Below are 16,288 nucleotides of genomic sequence, written 5' to 3'. Positions count from 1 at the left end.
CCCGTTGGTACGATGTCTCGTACAAAGTCAATAATTCGGGTGCAAGAGTGGTCCCACAGGAGGCATTAAACTCTACGGGGAGACTGTCTGGACCTGGAGTCTTCCCTCTAGCCATCTGTTGTATTACGAGGGTCACCTCATCAATTTGTAGTGGGTGGTCCAGGTCCTGTCTCTGTTGTTGTGTAAGGGAGGGCACCGGAAGATCACTTAATAACGGATGAAAATCAAACGTAGGGGGGGGGGTCGTGCTGTATACAGATTTTTATAATAATGAGCAAAGGCTGTATTAATTGCTTCCTGCGTATTGACCACTGTACCATGTTTGTTACGGATTGCACCTAGTACTGTTCGAGGAACCTCAGGACGCAGTAGCCACGCTAATATACGTCCTGGTTTGTCACCCTCTCTGTGTTGTTCCAGAGAGTATGTCTTATAATCCAATTTGACGAGTCTGTGGCAATCCTCCCGGTGTTGGCGGCGCCGCGCGGACAGACATTGACGGCGGAAGGATCAGTGACAGCTGCAACTTCCAATTGCCGTATTTCGTGCTCAAGCTTCCCTATACTGCGGGTAAGGGCCGATCTCGCTCCCCAGGAAGAGGCCATGCAATGGCTTCGAATCACAACCTTCATAGCATCCCATTCTGTTCTGGGGTCCCCAACAGAGCCTTCATTATGTTTAAAATATTCCGTAACGGTGGTACCGAGTTGAGTTTTAAACGGTGCGTCTTGGAGAGCTGCCACTTGCAGCCTCCATAATGGGATTCGCGGCCTGGTTGGCCCCCATTGGAACGACACCCTAAGGGGATTATGGTCTGACTAAGTTCTACCCAGATATTCAGAGCTACGTACATGTGGCCACAGAAGGGAATTAAAAATATATAATCTAGCCTAGTGTGTATATGGTAGCCAGGGGCATAGTACGAATATTCCCTATCGTCTGGGTGATGTAAACGCCATATGTCAGATAGGTGCATAGTGTGTGACCAGCGTCGAAAATGTTTAGTGGCTAGGAGACCAGGGGTGTTTGGCAGAGGGGGAGTCGAGCGATCCATTGCAGTATGTTGAATACAGTTAAAATCACCCCCCCACAGACTGGGAGTATTGGGATCTAACAATAAGGTAGGAGTTAAGTCATCAAAAAACGTGCCTTGTAGGGTGTTAGGGCCATATACAGAAGTCAAAAGAATAGGGCGCCCATTTAGAATGCCGTCCAATATGACATACCGACCATCTTGATCAACATGAGATCTAGTTTTAGTGAATGGTACTTCCGGCTCGAGCCATATCAGGGCGCCTCTGGCATACGCGGAGTAGTTGGTACCAAAAACTTGACCCTTCCAGGGCCGCTGTAATTTAAGTAATTCACCATGAGTGAAGTGTGTTATTTGCAGGCAGGCGATATGGATGTGGCGCTGTCGGAGGTAAGTGTAGATTCTATATCTTTTTGTGTGATTACCCAATCCACGGACATTCCAGGTTAATATATTATAGTCCGTAAACATAGGCAGCCAGAGCACAAAAGCATAGCAATACTCCCCCCTCCCAACCCCCAGGCTCCCAAAAAGAAGCGATCTCCCTCATGTCAAATACCAAGTAGGCTCTAACTACAGAAAACATTAGAACAACTCCCAGAGCCCAGGCCTGTATCGTAACAGATAGCATGCCACAACCCCATAAAAAAGGAACAAAAACACATAACACTTTATGAGAAACAGCTCTGACTAAGAGATAGTGTACAAGCAGTATCCCCTGCGTTCGGGGGTGGGTTATATGTATCATGAAGTACAATAAAGAGCATCCCAAGGACCCATGAATAGCACCATACAATTGCGCCCTGGGGCCACGAGAGAAACAGGAGGCACCACTAATATGAAGACACGGGACAGAACATCACCAATATTCAGAAGCCATAAATTATGGTGTGTCAAAGATCATCAGCCAGTCTTGGAGTCATTAGGGGGGCCCGTTCATCACCAGAGGTCTTGGAAGGTGACGTGGCCCCAGTATCTGAATCGGAGGGGAACTGAAACTTGTTGGATAAAGCCAAAAAGGAGTTGTGAGAGAAGTGCGCCGCTTCCTGTATCGCTTTCTCTTGTTCAGTAACCGCTTGAGCGCGAGAAGGGCCAGCTTTGCTTGATTTCCTCTTGCGTCGTTTGGAGTGTGGGGTCAACCAAGTGGTGTCCTCCAGAGCATCCGAAGCTGAGTGCACCAAGCCCTTCGCTGCAACCAGGTCCACGCATCCTCCGGGGATTAAAAAAGTCTAGTGGCCTCACCGTCAATTACCCGTAATTTAGCTGGGAATAAGAGTGCATATTTATAATTTAGTTCCCGGAGGCGTTGTTTCACTTTGGTGAAGGAGTTGCGTTTCGCCTGTACTTCAGCAGTAAAGTCAGGATACGCTGATATCGCGGATTTTCATACTGCCATGGGCCATGGGAGTGAGAATGTTGTAAGATTAGGGGGGTCATTCTGACCTCGGCGGTAAAAGGCTCTTACTGCCGGTCAGAAGACCGCCATTCTACCGCCGCGGCAAACCGCCACGGTCATTCTGACTCACAACTGCCAAGCCGCCAAAAACCCGACATCCACGGAAGGCCGCCTCATCAGCGGGCAGCGATAAACTGGAGATGACCAAACCTCCACCGCCACGCCAACACAAACACGCCCATGCCATTACGACCCACGAATCCACGCGGCGGTCATTCAACCGCGGTATTCCATTGGCGGTACACACCGCCGCGGTCAAAATACATACCCAGCTCCAAAACACAGCCACATTGGACAATTTGAAATACACACACCTGATACACATACAAACACCTCTCCCACACATCCAAGCAACTATAAAACACACACCCACATCACCCACAAACCCCCACTACTAGAAAATCGGAGAGAAGGCGTTAGAGAGAGAGAGAGAGAGCACAGCAATCGAAAACCCCAACACACACAGGAACCCAACATCATCAACCACACCACATCTACGCACACATCACCACACACCACCACTCACATCACCACAAACACCACCCCACACCTCATCCACACCACCCCATGGCACCCCAAAGACACCCCAGGTTTTCGGACCAAGAACTCAGGGTCATGGCGGAGGAAATAATAAGGGTAGAGCCCCAGCTCTTCGGCACACAGGTGCAACACACCACAATAGCCAGGAAGGCGGAGCTATGGCAAAGGATCGTCGACAGGGTCAACGCTGTGGGACAGCATCCCAGAAACCGGGAAGACATCCAAAAGCGCTGGAACGACCTACGGGGGAAGGTACGGTCGATGGTCTCAAGACACAACATCGCTGTGCAGAAGACTGGCGGCGGACCACCACCCACTCCTCCCGAATTCACTGCATGGGAGCAAGAGGTCTTGAACATCCTGCATCCTGCGGGCCTCGCTGGAGTAGGCGGAGGAATGGACTCTGGTAAGTCTAATCTCAACTACTCCCCCCCCCCAACCACCAGCATGCCAACCCACACCCCCACCCTCACCCCCACCCCCCCAGCACACATCCTCCCTGCCAATGTCTCACCAGCACAACCCACCCAACCCAAAACCAAACCCTGAATGCCAACCCAAACCATAGACACCCATCACCTATGCATGACCACTGCACATACCCATCCCCCCCACAAACCACCCTCACTACTCCTCCCACAAGGGAATGCCAGCACTGGGGGTCAAGGGCACCCACAAATCGCACACCATGGAACACACAGAAGCAATAACCATACTCTTTCACCCCTGCAGGGCCCGAACGCCAACACACCGGCCAGGAGGGTCCAGATATGTCCATCCCACCCCCAGAACAGGCCCCCAGTGAGGACAGCAGCTCTGTCGACCTAGAACCTGATGACCAGCCCGGACCATCGGGGACCTCTGGACAGTCGGTTCCCCACACACAGACACAGGCCACAGTAGACCTACCCCCCTCTGGGAATATCAGCACAGCTCCCACCCAGCGGGCCCATGCCTCTGTCTCCAGGACAGGTCAAACAGCGGTGTGTCCACCACTACAGGGCACCCAGGCTGACCCAACACCCCAACAACAACAGGGACCTGGGGGCAGTGGTAGTGGGCACACCGTCCAGGGGACAGAGGCCCAGGGAAACAGGGCAACTGGGAGGGCTGCAGTGCGACAGGGGGGGGGAGGACAGGCCCAGGGAACCGACTCTCCAAGAGGTCCTCACCACCATCATGGGAGCATACCACCGCTCCCAGGAGACGATGGCGACGGTACTGGCCAGGTTCCAGGAGATCCAGGCACAGCAGGAGGAACGGTACATGGGGTACAGAGAGGAGCTCAGGAACATCGTCCTGGCCCTGAACCAAATAGTCACCACATTGCGGGACCATGTGGCACCCCAAAGGGCCCCTGTCACCAGCCTGGACCAGGAACAGCCTACCACCTCCGCCGGTGCAAGTGCACAGGAGGCCCCCACACAACGACGGACCACCAGAACCCCACCTCCTGCTGAAGATCAACCACCCCGCAAGAGGAACCTGAGATCACAAAGGAAGACAGAGTAGGATGCCAAGACCCCCGCCAGCATAAGATACCCCCTGATGTCATTCCACTGTCCCACATTGTCACCCTGTCCAACCTTGAACTGCCCCTGCTCCATCCTTCCACAGGCATATGGACAATGCACCTGTGCGACTGAGAACTGGACTCTGCCATGGACATCACTCCACCCCCACCCATCACCGTTTTACTATCATGGACCTATATGTAGCACTTTAAATAAATCACTAATTGCACTTAAAACACTCAGGAGTCTGCTTGTATTCTTAACAAATGTATTACACATAACGGTTCAAAAATGTTCAGTTACATTGTGATGACAACATACCAATGTCAATGTGCTTTACTCCATGGGCGAACAAAGCAGAAGTCACGCAGTGGGTCATACAGCTCTGAAAAAGGAAGGGAAAGTCACAATTCAGTTGAATCGAACTGGGGGGAAACACAGAAAGTAGAGATGCAGGAGGCCAGAAGTAAATGTAAAATGGCGTGGGGGATTCTTACCTGTGTGCTACTGAAAATACTGTTGTATGACTGTGTCCCTGTTGTCCGTGTCGTCCCCGTCGTCTTCCTCCTCTTCACTCTCCACAGGCTCCACAGCTGCTACAACACCACCATCTGGACCATCCTCCTGCAGGAAAGGCACCTGGCGTCGCAATGCAAGATTGTGAAGCATACAGCAGGCCACGATGATCTGGCACACCTTCTTTGGTGAGTACATTAGGGATCCCCCTGTCATATGCAGGCACCTAAACCTGGCCTTCAGGAGGCCAAAGGTCCTTTCTATGATCCACCTAGATCGCCCATGGGCCTCATTGTACCGTTCCTCTGCCCTGGTCCGGGGATTTCTCACTGGGGCCAGTAGCCACGGCAGGTTGGGGTAACCAGAGTCACCTATTAGCCACACACGTTGTCTCTGTAGCTGTTCCATCACATAGGGGATGCTGCTATTTCGCATAACATACACGTCATGCACTGACCCAGGGAACTTGGCATTTACATGGGAGATGTACTGGTCAGCCAAACAGACCACCTGCACATTCATAGAATGGTAATTTTTCCTGTTTCTGTACACCTGCTCATTGTCTTTTGGGGGTACTAAGGCCACATGGGCACCATCAATGGTACCAATGATGTTGGGGATATGTCCAAGGGCATAGAAGTCACCCTCCACAGTGGCCAAATCACCCTCCTCCGGGAAAACAATGTAGCTCCGCATGTATTTCGTCAGGGCAGACAACACTCTGGACAAAATCTTAGAAAACATAGGTTGAGACATCCCTGATGACATGGCCAATGTTGTCTGAAAAGACCCACTTGCCAAAAAATGGAGGACTGACAGAACCTGCACCAGAGGGGGAATTCCTGTGGGTTGGCGGATGGGGGACATCAGTGCTGGCTCCAGCTGGGCACACAGTTCATGTATAGTGGCTCGTTCCTCCATTGTTGACAGGTCCACCAGCGGTCGGTACACGGGAGGATTCATCCTTCTCCTCGCAAGTCCCAGCGGACGGTGCCTAGGAAGGAGAACATGGAGTACAGAGTCAAGCAACCCACAGGTACGTAACTACAGCTTGCACAGTACACGAATCGCTATGCATTGAATGGCTTGTATGAGTGGCAATGCAAGGCCTAGGCCTGTGTGACGCAGTAGAAATTAAGCCATGTGGGCCCTTGAAATGGCGGCTGCCTGACCTGAGAAGTGTGACAGTGGGATGTGAGGTCAATGCGCTGGCGTGACACACCGTGGCGGTAGGCGGTCGAAGACCGCGGCGCCAAGCCGCATTGGTTAACATCGAACCCTATGGGTTTCACGAGCCAATGACTAGGTGCGCCGGCGGTCGCGGTACGCACCGCGGCAGTACGCACCGCCGTGGGCGTGACCGCCGTTTTCTATCTGATTAATCACTCGAGACCTGATCATCCACAGGAGAGGACCTATACTGCAAGTGCTGCTGTGAACTCGGTCTGGAAGAGACAATGGCTGCTGCGACTGGGGAAAGGGCCCCTGCCTTCACTACAGAAGAGTTGGAGAAACTTGTGGATGGGGTCCTGCCCCAGTATGCGCTACTCTACGGTCCTCCAGACCAACAGGTAAGTACACTGTGTGCACGTTGAATGGGCTATGCCTGTGTTGAGTGGGGTGGATATTAGATGGTGGGGTGGGGAGACAATGACGAGTGCAAGGCACGACAGATGAGAGCATGTGCCACATGACAAGGTTGGGGAGGGGGGGCCAAACGCATCTATCATGCGGAAAATTGATGATATTTCCAATTCCACCCTGTACATGTCAAATAGGTCAGCGCCCATCAGAAAGTCGACATTTGGCGTGCCATCGCCAAGGAAGTCCGGAACCTGGGGGTCCACAACAGACTGGGCACCCACTGCCGCAAGAGGTGGGAGGACATCCGCCGCGGGACCAGGAAGACCGCCGAGTCACTGCTGGGGATGGCCTCCCAACCTAGGAGGGGTGCCAGTCGTACCCTGACCCCCCTGATGTCCCGGATCCTGGCGGTGGCCTACCCCGATTTGGATGGGCGCGTGAGGACATCACAGCAGACACAAGGGGGTGAGTACCAGCACATTCAGCTATCTTTACGCGCAGTGGAGGTGCCTGGGTGGGGGAGGAGGGCTGTGGGTGACATTAGGCCAGGGCGCTTTCTGAAGTGTAGTCCTCTCCTTTAGCCATGTCCCTGTGCCCCCGCCCCCCACCTCTGTAGGGTGACAAGTACAGCTATCCATGGTCCTCCATCACCCATGTACGCGTTTGTTGTCCCTAGACCTGTTGGCCTAGTCACAAGTACTGAGTAGTGTACCCCGATTGCGCGGCTTAGTGCATGAGGCTCCTGTGTATGTCCTCTCCGCCAACGGTGTTGACAATGCATGCACTCAACCTGTTTTTATTTCTCCCCCCACCCTTTTTCTTTATCTTCTTGTGCATGTGTGCATTAGCATCATCAGGCGGAGGAGAATTGGCACCGGAGCACGAGGGAGCTGCAACTCTCAAGGCCCCGTGGGCCATGGCACAGACACCGAGGCCACCAGTGATACGGAGGGCGAGGGGAGCTTCACAACGGGGACCCGTGGTGACACCAGCGACACCGACACGTCCTCGGATGGGAGCTCCCTAGCGGTGGCGGCAACATCCGTGCCCCCCTCCTCTACAGGTACAGCCGCCACCCAGCGCACCAGCTCCGCCCTCCCAGCAGCCCCTCAGCCTTCGCTCCGTGCCCGCTCGCCCAAGAAGGCCGGCGTCTCCTTCGCCCCAGGCACCTCAGGCCCTGCCCCTGTTACCCCTGCTGCCCTCAGTGAGGAGGTCATTGACCTCCTACAGACCATCATTGTTGGGCAGTCTACCCTTTTGAATGCCATCCAGGGGGTAGAGAGGGAGGTGCATCATAGCAATGCATACCTGGAGGGCATTCATTCGGGTCAAACTGCCCATCAACGATCGTTCAATGCTCTGGCCTCAGCACTGACGGCAGCCATTGTCCCTGTTTCCAGCCTCCTTCTTCTAACTGCCTCCACCCTGTCTCTGTCTCCTGTTCGTCAGCCTATCCCATCCACACCATCAGACCAGCCTGCACACACCTCAACACCCAAGGGCAGCGCATCCAGACATAAGCACCACAGATCACACAAACATTCACCCAAGCAACACCCAGATGCAGACATTCCAACAGCCACTACCACCTCTGTGTCCCCCACCTCCTCGTCTCCCTCCTCCCTCCCTGTGACGTCTCTACTCACACCTGCATGCACACCACCAACAGCCAGTACTTCCATCACCAGCACACCCTCCAATACAGTCCGCACACGTGCAGTCACCACCCCCACTGCCATTTACACGTCCCCTGTGTCCTCTCCCACTGTGTCTGTCACCCCCTCTTCCAAGACACACAAACGCAGGCAGCCACCCACCCAACAGCCAACCACCTCACGACAGCCTCCAGCCCATGCACCTTCACCCAAGTACAGCACACCTGACTCTCCTACAACCACCTCCTCTTCCTCCACTCCCATAACCACTACACCTACCCTTTACCTTGGTCCTAAAAAACTTTACCTCTCCACTCTTGACCTCTTTCCCTCACCTGACCCACCCCCTCCATCTGCTAAGAGTCCCAAGAGCGCCTCAGCCACCACCAGCCCGGCTTCAAAGGTCACCGTAGTGCATGGATTTTGGAGTCCCCCCTTTGCCAGCAGTGATACATCGGTCAGCAGCAAGGGGACAGCCAGCCTCCCCCCCTGGAAAGAGGACCCGTAAAGTAAGGGGCCCGCCGCGAGAAGACTGACACGGCTGCCCCCAAGGACCAAAGTTCTGCCACTTCACCTGCCACAACATCCAGGGGAGGCAAGGCCCAGAGAGCCACATCGAAGGAGGGCAAGGGCAGCAGGGCGGAGAAGTCAGCCAGCAGGAGCGCGGACCAGGAGGGCCCCACAAGCCCCATCCCGGGTGTGAGGGAGGACACCCAAGGGCCCAGGACACCGTCACCGAAGGGTCCAGCAACTGCACGGTCGGAGGGCGACTGAGCAGGGAGTCCTGGCCAGGTCTGACTCCCTTGACTTACAGAACAAGCACCGCTGAAGAGGGCCCCGCCGTCCAGAAAGGCACCGCTGAACAGGGCCCCGCCGTGCAGAAAGGCACCGCTGAACAGGGCCCCGCCGTGCAGAAAGGCACCGCTGAACAGGGCCCCGCGTGCAGAAAGGCACCGCTGAACAGGGCCCCGCCGTCCAGAAAGGCACCGCTGAACAGGGCCCCGCCGTCCAGAAAGGCACCGCTGAACAGGGCCCGCCGTCCAGAAAGGCACCGCTGAACAGGGCCCCGCCGTGCAGAAAGGCACCGCTGAACAGGGCCCCGCCGTCCAGAAAGGCACCGCTAAACAGGGCCCCGCCGTCCAGAAAGGCACCGCTGAACAGGGCCCCCGCCAAGACAGGCACCGCTCTGCTGGGCCCTTCCTGTCAAGCACCGCTCCGCTGGGCCCTTCATCTCAAGCACCGCTCCGCTGGGCCCCGCCGTCTCAAGCACCGCTCCGCTGGGCCCTTCATCTCAAGCCCCGCTCCGCTGGGCCCCGCCGTCTCAAGCACCGCTCCGCTGGGCCCTTCATCTCAAGCACCGCTCTGCTGGGCCCTTCATCTCAAGCCCCGCTCCGCTGGGCCCCGCCGTCTCAAGCACCGCTCCGCTGGGCCCTTCATCTCAAGCACCGCTCCGCTGGGCCCCGCCGTCTCAAGCACCGCTCCGCTGGGCCCTTCATCTCAAGCACCGCTCCGCTGGGCCCGCCGTCTCAAGCACCGCTCCGCTGGGCCCTTCATCTCAAGCACTGCTCCGCTGGGCCCCGCCGTCTCAAGCACCGCTCCGCTGGGCCCCGCCGTCTCAAGCACCGCTGGCCCAATGACACTGCCGGTTCTGTGTCGAGCTACTGTTCACGCTGCACTCGGGCCACCCTGCCTCCTCCTTTGCCTGTGGAGACTGTTATCCACTTGATAGACTGTGGCTTTGCACTCCCCAGGATATGACAGTGGGCAAGCCACCCACTGTAGAGACTTGAGAGACTGTGGCTTTGCACTCCCCAGGATATGACAGTGGGCAAGCCACCCACTGTAGAGACTTGAGAGACTGTGGCTTTGCACTGCCCAGGATTGAACAGTGGGCATGGTGGCCCCTTCTTGGATCTGGCGTTGTGGACTCATGTGGCTGTGGTGCCCCCCCTTCCCTTCCCCCTGAGGTGCCTGTAGTTTTATCATCTGATGCCCCTGCAGTGTTCTCTCCAACGGACTCAGGTCTCCTGTGTGGGCTTTGCCCATGTGTTGATACACTTTGGCCCACGGACAGTTGAAATTTCAGTGACTGTGCTGGACTTATTGCCTCTATTTATCGGTTACGCAATGTTTAAACTTGAATTTTTTTTATTCATTTTCCTATTTTACCATGACTTCAATGAACCTATTTTATACATAAATTTAGTTTCTCACTTTAATTATATCTTTTCATTATTCCTGGGGGTTTGGGTGGGGTCACTTTGACTTGGTGCTCTGCATTGGTGTGTAGATAGTTGGGGGGTGGGTGTATTGCTTAGGTGTGTGCCCGTAACCCTTCCTCCTCCCCCCTCCCCCCTCCCCTGTGTCGTAGGTGCGTTACTCACCGTTGTCGTCTGCGCCGGAGTTCGTACTCGTGGTAGATGAGCAGGTAGACGAGAGCAGGTAGGATGTTCAATTCGGGCTCCATGCTGTCCTCCGTCCTCGTGGAGTGTATAGAGGTGAGCGTTTTCCCCTTCGTAGTCTGTTTCCGCTGTGTTTTTATCGGCGGTGCTCCCGCCCTGGAATAGGTGGCGGATTGGTGAGTTGTGATAGGGTGGGCGGTACATTGTCTGCCGCCTGCCTGTTGGCGGTGACCGCCGCGCTGTTTGTGTGTCCCGCCGTGGCGGTCGGAGTGTTAAAGTGGCGGGCTCTGTTGGCGGTTCCCGCCAGGGTCAGAATTCCATTTTTTGGACCTCCAGCCTGTTGGCGGGTTGGCCGCCGCTTTATCACCGACCGCCAGGGTCAGAATGACCCCCCAAGTCTCTATCGCGGAAATTCAATAACCGTGCGATAATAGGTCGTGGCGGTGCCCCTGGGCGGGGGGTTCAGCCAGGGACTCTGTGTGCTCTCTCTACGGAGAAAAATTTAGGAGGCTTGCCATCTAGAACGTGGTCAATCAGCCATTGCTCCACAAAGAGTTCAGTATTGGGTGATTCAACCTGCTAAGGAAACCCCACAAGTTTAATATTATTCCGACGAGACCTGCATTCGGCGTCCTCTGCGCGGGCATGTAGGGCAGTCAGATCCAATTGCATTTGTTTCAGTTGGGAATGGAGGTCTTGCACCGTGGGACAGAGAGCTGCCAATGAGGATTCCGTTTCTTCCACACGATCAGCCAATTTACGATCATCGGCCCGGAGTAGGGTAACGTCTGTGGCGATTGTGTCGATTCTGGTTTCCAAGGACGTTTTGGTGTCGAGAATAGCTTGAAGAACCTTATCGAATTGGGCAGAATGGGATTTGAGTGTAGTGTCCAGTTGTGCCAGGATCTCCAAGACTCCCCCTTCCTTTAAGGGGGGATCAAGCTCAGGCCCCGGAGCCCTAGGTGCCTTAGGTTTGCCCACCATTGCCGCCCAAAGAGGAATGCAGCGGAGCGACGGAGAGGAACACCGGGGGGAGCCAAGAAAAGAGCAGAGGTAGCAGTGTGGGGCTCCGTGAAATCAAGGAGCAACAACAAGAGCAGGCAGCGTCGGAGCGAAGGGAAGTCACCAGGTACCCCCAAAGCCCGGAGGAGTCGCAAACGTTTCTAGGCGGGTAACAGTTGGGGCAGCAATTTCTCACACCTATGATGCAACCAGCTTGAGGCGGACCACTCCCTACCAGTATAAGACGGTCTAGTAATCACCAGCGTCAGGGCGCTTCCAACAGTACCGCTCACCTTTGCGTAGTAATCCGTCACCTCGCCGGGTGCACACATAGATGAAAATCCCTCCTGGTATCTGCGGAACGTGTGCTGTAAGTACTATATGCAGGGACCCAAAGCAGGGCACACCGGTAAAAGGAAGGATCGGCTGCCGTATTGGAGCAGCTCGCTGCGGGTAGCCAGCGGTCACCAGTGTCGCAAAGCCTCCAAAGACGCGTCTCAAAGGCTCTGGGCCCTCTGGGTGGGGGCCAACAAGTAATTCTGGCGTATAGCGTAGGTATATGAGGCCATAGGGAGCCCAGCCGGGCAGATCGCGTGGTCCGCCGTCATCAGTGGGGGGGAAACCCCCCGGGTAGGGGGGATACGGCACAAGCACCCGCAGGGACGATGGGGAGACGTGCAGCGCATGCGGCTCCCCAGCAGGTCGGAAGGCTCTGTGGACCTGTAGGTGGGGCACGCTCACAGCGAGGGCCGAGCGCCCGCCCAGATCTACCTAGGTAGTGTCGGGTCCAGTTGGGGTATCTCGATAGGGGTCCCCCACGCCGCCCCACTCAGTGCTTACTTAGTTGGTGCCGGTGCGTTAAAGTGTGCCATCCGGGAGGGTCCCCTCTCCGCAGGCGCAGCCTCAGATCAGCATTGGGTCGCGTCGTCAAGGCCCCGGCCGCGGCAGTGCGTGCGGGGCAGCAGGGCACATCGCCATCCCAAAAACACCAGCCAGCTGTTTCCGGAGCCACTAAGTCACCTCCAGACAACGCTTCCTGGGGCCCAAGGGCAGCAATACCGCTGTGTCAGGATAAATGTTCCGGGGCCGGTGCGGAGCTCTGAACTACGCGTCCGCTCCGGCCGCCATCTTTGCTCCGCCCCCCTAGTCTTAAAGTACTTTGATATGGTATTTATCATTTATCATGGTGTTCCTTGTTTGAAATAAAGAGTGGCACATTAAGTTGTTTCAGAATTATTGCCGTTTTTTTTAAAATTGCTGTTCAATGCTTTAGTTAGAGGACTTGTGGTCATGGCATCTTGTAAATTAACTTTTGCAGTCATGTCAGAGAGAAACTCACTTTTTGTGCACTTTTTAAACTTAATTACTGAAGATCAGTGCTCTCTGTTCACCATGGTAGAGATATGTATCTTACAACAATGCACAACACATGTTTGAAGTTCCAAAAAATTAAGGGCCTGATTTACATGTTGGTGGTAAAGTTCCCGCCATCGATTTTTTGATTGGAAACCCATCCACTACCACAGCAGTCTACTCACCATATTTAGATGTTTGGCGGTCCCATTGACGAAAGACTGCATTCGAACCACAGTCTTCGCCAATAAATACCACCTGCGTCAACAGCAAAGATAAAAGGGGATGCCGGCGATACAGCATCCAGCCTTCCCATTGTGCAGATTTAGAAGTGCCTGACCACCAAGGAAAAAGTGGCAGTCCAACCTCCACTGATTAATTGGGGGATTGGAGGAAGGGGGGGTGAAAACTCACTTTTTCTCCACCTCCCCCCTCTGTCTTTAACTGGGCACAACTGAACAAACCTGCCATCGCTGCTGCCACCGACCCAGGGAGAAAATACAAACCCACCCCCTTCGAAGGAATCAAAGGTAGGGGCACCACATTGCCAGAGTACATTAGGTGGGCACTGCACAGGCGGTTGGGACCACTGGAGACATATGCATGTCTCAGCAATTTTTTTAAATTACTGTGACATGCATATGTCAGGGGCACGACTGGGTCAGACACGGATGGGGACACACTGGTACATAACACATATTGCCCGCGTACATAACCATCATTATGGGCCAGTATTCATTGGCAATAGAATGTTGGCACTACAAAGATGGCACATTCATAACTAACAATTGTGTCCATGTGTGCCTATTGCCAGGGCACCTATACCTGTCATGTTGTTCGGCGAGTTGTGTGTGTGAGTCAGTGCATGTATGTGTGTATACAATGCGATTGGCTGGCTAAGGTGGTGGGGTGGGTGTGGGTGCAGAGTCAGTGGTGTGTGTATGTTGTATCATGGATGTGTGTCAATGTGTGTCTTCGGCATGTACAGTTTGTGTTGTGTCAGCATAGCAATGGGTTATTGTGTGAATGTGTTGTGTAGTGTGTAGTGTGGGGGACACCTATGGCTAAAGGTCAGTGTGGGTGTGTGTGTCATTTACCTCCCTTCCATGCCTGCTGCCATTATACAAAGTCCATTGAGTCCCACCTCCTTCTCCCTCTATTAGTGAACTGCAGCCAGTCAATTTGCTTGCAGAACTGTAACATACAAATACGGCAGGCGAAAGACGGTCAATGTAATGGCCTTTTCAGGCCCGCATCTGACGCGGCTTGGTGGTGCAACCGCCACATCTAAATCAGGCCCTACATTTTGTGACACGTATTGTTCGATGGGAATCTTTACCTATAACATGAGGACATGAGACGTTTGAGAGTTAAAGAAGGTGTTATTGTGTGGTATTGTCTGGATTTAACAAATGCACTCTTTATGCCTGCAGCCTCCACTATGCTTTTTCTGTAGCTCGCTTTAGTTTTTATTCACATTGGCCAACCTAAAACTGACAAGTGTTGTGATATCTTTGTTTCTACTTGACTGTCTTTAGCAACCAAACTTTGGCATGGTGATGCAGCAAAACACAACCGTGACTAGTGGTAAAGCAAGAACTCCCATAGCTCAGCATGTATACAGAACTTCAAAAGGTCTTCAGCAAGTTTCAGTACAAACTGGGCAGAGTATTATAGAAGAAAAAGTGTTTCTATTATTTCTAACTATTCTGAGATGTTTTAGTCTCTAACATATATGAGCTAAGGTGTACTTTACATCCATTGGCAGTTTTACAGTTTTGGCAGTTTCTGATCCACCACACTGGCATGAAGAGTCTGTAGCTGAGTGACGAATGGGATGAAAACATTTCATTTCACATTAATTGAATAGATATCCAGCTGAAGTGGAGGGGAAGCAGGGGGTAATATCCAGCTTGCTTTCCTGCCATGTTCCTACTTTTCCCTAAAAAGTTATAACTTTGAGAATGAGTAGGTTTATTTAGCTGTAACACGAGGGCTTCATTTTTCCAGAGTTTCTGTACAGCAGTTCGAACTCTGTAGTGAAAACTTTACACATCTTTTTAAACATAGATAAAGAGAGAACATTTGCTAAGCATGTAACTAACTGCATCTAGGAAAAGCCATGGATGTTGATTCACCAAAATGCCTGGAGTAGTGGAAGTGACATCACACACCTTTTGACTTAATGCCATCACATGAAGTGACATCATATGGCCTTTGACCATGAATCTTTTAAGGCGGTGATGTCACTTGAGCTTAACCCTAAGGACATCACAATAATTGACATCACTGATGTTTCATAATAACTCAATAAATAATATAAAAATACAACACAAGCTAATTTATTTTCAATACCACCTATCTTATGGTGCTGACATGATGTTTGAAAGTGGGGGGAAATAATACTTGCCCTGAATTGTAGCAAGTGAAGCAAATGAGCCAGATATCTATGAAGTGACAGAGGGGTTATCAGATTGCATAAATGTTTTTAAAAATTATGTTAAATGGTGTATTTTAAACCACATTTTTAATTAAATTAGCTTAAAAGTCATAGACTTTGAAAGGACACTCATTAAATATACATATTCTTTCACAGTGTGTCAATCAAATCAACCTTATTTTCTTCATAATGTGCTATGAAGCCCCCATATGCCAAAAATGACCACCAATGAGCCACAGTCTGCTTTTTGTCATGCCCCTTTCCCCGGCCATATGCAGTGGATCACATGTTATGTCAAAAATCACGTGCAAGGTGCCAGTGCCAAAATTCTGCTATCTGATAAAGACTTCTAACTGCAAATTCCTTACCTTAGAATATCCAAAGATATCACACTGGGTCCTGAAATCTTTGAGCATTACCCTTGCGTGCCAGTTTGTAGTGGTGTTGAGCTCGGCAGTGGCATTGTCCTAGCTGTAAGTGACATGCTTGATGCCTACATGGGCACCACCTCAGGTCACTGATGTCAATTCTTTTTATTCCGTATCAGTCAGTGCACAACAGGAGAAAGTTTCCCCCATTTATGTTTTGACTGACTTTTTCCTTGACTTTTTGTTAAAGCTTTTTTGAAATGTTCATGTCCTGGTGTGTCTGGGCTGTATCCTAAACAGACAAATAGCTTTAAAATATGTCATGCCTGTCACAGGCAGATGTCTGTGACAAACCCTCATTTGGTCTGTTTATGGTGCTTGTGACCTGTGAGTACTGCTGCGCCATGAATCTAAAGGCACTGATG

The sequence above is a fragment of the Pleurodeles waltl genome, chromosome 12, assembly GCF_031143425.1.
Source record: "Pleurodeles waltl isolate 20211129_DDA chromosome 12, aPleWal1.hap1.20221129, whole genome shotgun sequence".
Taxonomy (NCBI): domain Eukaryota; kingdom Metazoa; phylum Chordata; class Amphibia; order Caudata; family Salamandridae; genus Pleurodeles; species Pleurodeles waltl.
This window is presented reverse-complemented; position numbering follows the sequence as displayed.